The sequence below is a fragment of the Mandrillus leucophaeus genome, unplaced genomic scaffold, assembly GCF_000951045.1.
Source record: "Mandrillus leucophaeus isolate KB7577 unplaced genomic scaffold, Mleu.le_1.0 Scaffold18, whole genome shotgun sequence".
Lineage (NCBI taxonomy): Eukaryota > Metazoa > Chordata > Mammalia > Primates > Cercopithecidae > Mandrillus > Mandrillus leucophaeus.
The window spans coordinates 7,009,778-7,014,649 of record NW_012101809.1 but is presented as its reverse complement, the minus strand read 5'-3'; positions in this window follow the sequence as shown (position 1 = coordinate 7,014,649).

The following is a 4,872-nucleotide window of genomic DNA, read 5'->3' as shown; positions in this document are numbered from 1 at the left end:
GCATGTTGATATATTTCCTTCCAAATATTTTCGATGAAAGTTCTTTTTGATGGATAATGTCACCTTTATTTTTCACTTAATATTTGTGTCATAAGCTTTCTCTATTTTTGAAAATTACTTAAACACATAATTTTATTGACATTAACAGTGTTGATGTGGCATAATTTATTCAGCCTACTACTGTTTGACATTTCTGTAATTTTGAATTTTTACTCATGTAAAAATGGCTGCATTTAAAGTGTTAATATGTAAATCTTCATCTTTATCATTTCTGATTATAATATTTATCTAAAAAGGTTTCCTCAGAATAGCAATATGAGTTTCCACTTCTTTAAGGCTACTGATATTCCCAACCTACTTTGCAAGAAGGTAGTACCAATCTATATTCCCACCAGTGGTATATTAAAAACCTTAATTAACCACATCCTTCAGAAAAGCTTCTGTTCACAAATAGTGAGAAGTTAGGGATCATCATACATTTTGAACAAGCAAATCTGAAATTAATCTAGTTTTACTATACATTCACTTGCTGATTATTAATCCTGTACATTAACCAGTCTAATTCAAATCCCATACACAGAATTTTGTATAGAAATAAATGGCTCTGCAAATCAGACTGGAACAACCTCAAGTTCACATACTTGTAAGCTATCCAATCTGACCTGATCTTTTTTTTGTGATTCTCTGCCAATCTCAGTGTAATCCATTCACTTATTCCACAAATATTTAATAAAATCATACTAGAATCACCTCTTGATTCAATAAATAATTATTGGAATCTTACCATAAGATAGTGAACCAACCAGATCCTAAGAGAACATAGAGCTAAATAAGGCAAATATGCCCTCAGGAAGAATCCATACAGTGAAATAAGAGGCATTCAATGAGTAATTCCAAGTATGATAAATGTCACGCAAGATAAAGGCAGAATGTCCTGGGAGCATATAATGGGTATATTACATCTATCTGAAATATGAAGGGTTAGCTGAGAAATAGATGGAAGAGCATTATATCCAGAGAGTACAGCAGATACGAAGAACTTGAAAAAGGAAGGCAGGTGACATCCTTGAAGATCTAGAAGAATACCAATATGGTTAGAGCACTGAGAAGGTGAAGAAGGGGACTAGGTATGGGTGGAGAGGGTGTTGGCATAGTCGGATCTTGCAGGCCATTTACAAGTTAACATTTTGGCCCAAACACTGAAAACAATCAGATGTTTGAAGGCTTTTGAGAAAGAAATGAAATGACTATATTTGCCTTTTCAAAAGGCAACTCCAAGTGCTGTTTAGAGAATAAACTGAAAAAGGGGAAGGGCTAACTGGAGGCTCATAGGCAGGTGAATGCAATCCAGGAGAGAGATGATGGGGGCTTGGACTTACGCAGTGGCAGAGACAATAGAGAGAAATGAGAATCTTCGTATTAATAACCGTAGTGGCAAAGCTTATGGCCATTTGAATCCCTTATATAGCAGCTAGAGAATCTTCTCATGCCTTGCTCAGTGAGGATGAAGGATTGCCAATTCCCATTAATGCTGTAAGATATTTCTCCACATATGACCTACAGTATCAAGCTTTCCCCTGGCCTTTCCTTTCCTCAGCCTAAATAATCCAATCTCCTTTTATCTTAACTCTTACGATACACCAGTGCAAATTATTTAAATTGTTGTTACAAAATATATTTTAGGGAGTGGTGGAAGGAAAGCCCCAAAACTTTAAAAGGTGAACATATATTTGTTATTTCCCTGCTAGGCAAAGGGCGCTTGTGGAATATTTTCAATTTGTTATTGTAGAAATGCTTTATACATGTAATAATCTATTTTTTTAAAGTGCTGGAATTTTATTGTCTATAAAACAATATTTTATTCCATTTGTTTTGTTATAATTCAAAGAAAATATGATGGGACAAAAGGAAGTATACAAATGCATTTTTTTTTTTTTGAGGCATCAATACAGGAGTTTCCTCTATTATAGGTAAAGTTGCAAGAGTCAGAATGGTCACTTTTCTGGAATTCCATCTAGTTATTTTTGTTATGAAAGTGGGGACAGTGTTGATTCCCTAGACACTTCCACTGGCTTGATCTTCAATACTTTGCCTCATTTCTGCTATTCACCTTATTTAAGAGAGAGAGAGAGAGAGAGAGAGAGAGAGAGAAAGAGAGAGAGAGAAAAGCAAGGATTAAGGAGATACCCTGGGTGACTTTATGTAGCTTCTCAAAATAAAAGCGCTATATATAGTCAATGCATTATGAATCTGATTGTGTTTATATTCATGATTTTTGCAAACATCAACTTAGCCCCAGAAGCTTTTTGTTTTCTGATTCTGTATTCAGGCGGAATCTAGTATTAACCCCCATGGCACAATGTTTTTGTTGGATCAGGAGAAACAGGAGGTAGGCAGCCTTCATTCATTGCTTATCTTTTCAACAGCCAGTTCCTTTCTCTTTTACCACATTGTCAAACTTCGTATCTTTCTTTCATCTCAAACAGGCACAACCCTACCTCTAAATGGCTTCACAAAATGACTGTGTGCGCCTTAGTGATTGCCTTTTACTCTCTCATGAGCTAGCTTGCCTCTGTTGATTAGAAGCTGACTTTGTGAATTTAGAGAGATGGATACTATAAAAGTCAGAATGATATCTTTTCTGCCCTTTGCCTCATGAATTTGTACACTGACCCCTTATCATAGGCTTCTGTATTGTATTTGATGTTGTCCATTACATTACTTTTGATGAAATTATGGGCTAAGGGTAACATTCTACCTAACCATGTCAGGCAAGCAGGGGTAGCAGGAGCTTGTCTCCCATAATTTCACAAAGACACCTCAGCCCTGACCTTTAATTGATTTCCCAGTCGTCAGACCTATCCCCCATGATTTAAAACAATTATTAGATGGACTCAAGATAAAGGGATTTTGTCAGGCTCAAGGAGTGCCAAAACAAACCTCATGTTCTTGTTTCTTTGCTGTTTGCGGTATTTGTAATGCTGAGCAAGATAAAATCATAGAGAAGTTAGAAGGGGGCGTGAGGGAGGGATGGAACTGAGCTTCTCCCATTTCCCTGCCTTGAGCATTATGTATCCCTGTAATGATGAGGGTGGGTCAGAGCACCGAAAACCTGCAGCCACTTCTATCGCTTCTTGCAACCTGCACTGAAGCTTGAACTCTGCTTGTTCATTCTCCTGGATTAAATTCTTGTGTTTATTTATTTGCTATTTATAAAATTGCACGCTTGGCCAATTGTGGGCTTTGGGGAGCAAGCACACAGTTGAAACCCGGCCAGTAAGTCACCTAAATGCCAGTATGGCAATCAACAGCCACTATCTGCAGAAACTGACTTAATGACCCCACTTCCTTCACACCAATCACGGCAGGGATATTTACAAAGATGAGGCTTCCTCTGAGCCCTAAGAGGAGGGAGGTCAAGTTTCCTTCTCTCAAGACTCACAAATCCTCTTAGAGCAATTCTGTGTTCTTTGTCCTCCTATTTGATTGTTGATAGCCAAGAGAGAAATTCAGTTCCTAAAATGTCCTGGAAAATCTCTTAAATTCAGCAAAACCTTATTAATATAGAGCCTTTTGTACCTAGTCCAGGGTAGTACATGGAACAGGTGAATATTATTTAACTCTTTATTGAGTCATTGTCTTCTGTGTAAAGGATAGATATTGCAACTCCTTCTAATCGTTGTCTCAAGGATTTTTAAAGGACAGTTCCCATGGCCTCTTTAACTGAGAAGATGCAGGAGCAGAAAACCAGCCCCAGCCAGTCAATCAACTTTGTAAATGAAGGAAAAGAGCAAGCCTCTTGCCAGAATGAGGGTGGTTGGGGAATCTGTGACATTTTGAAAATGTGGGCTTGCTCTGCTCTATATTTAAAAGACACTACACAAAAGCTGCCTGATGGTTAGTCCTCCATGTACATATTTCCCATTACAACTGTCGTTAAGGCTAAAGAGTAATGGTGGACACTCCCCATTTTGATTCAGCCTCCACCCTCACCCTCCCCACCATGAGTTACACACATACCTGTTCCCTTTCACGCTCCTCCTCACAGTAGAGGATGAGAGGATCAAGTAAACGTTTAAGTTCTGGTACACCATCAATTCAGAGCTAGACTTTCTGCCTTTTTGGCTTTGTGACTTTAGACATTTCATTGACACGTGCAAGGAAGGGGTTTAGTGATCAATGCATGGTGGCTGGTTGATTTTGCCACTATAATTATAGATGTTACATTCTCTGGGCCTTGGTTTCCTCCTTTATAAAAATTAGGTAAAAAATTTACTGGGCGGGCCGGGCGTGGTGGCTCATGCTTGTAATCCCAGTGCTTTGCGGAGGCTGAGGGGGGGTGTGGATCACCTGAGGTCAAGAGTTCAAGACCAGCCTGACCAACATGGTGAAACCCCATCTCTATTAAAAATACAAAAATTAGCCAATCATGGTGGTGGGCACCTATAATCCCAGCTACTCTGCAGGCTGAGGCAGGATAATCACTTGAACCCAGGAGGCGGAAGTTGCAGTGAGCTGAGATTGCACCATTGCACTCCAGCCTGGGCAACAAGAGCAAAACTCCATCTCAAAAAAAAAAAAAAATTATCAGGCAGGATTCATATGAAGATAAGCAAAATAATGCATTTTGACTTTGACTTTCCCTCACTTCCCCACAGCTACATGGCAAGACACACTCCTCATGTACTCTCATGTACCATGTACTCCACTGATGGCTATTTCCAAGTTTTATATTGTTATCTGCATACTTATGATCTCAACCAGGAGTCTAAGTTCCTTGAGGGAAGGGAAATTGTCTCTTTCTAGATTAGACTCTCAGAGCCCAGCATAGGAATTAATAAGTACTCAGAATTATGGAATGGGTGGGTGGGT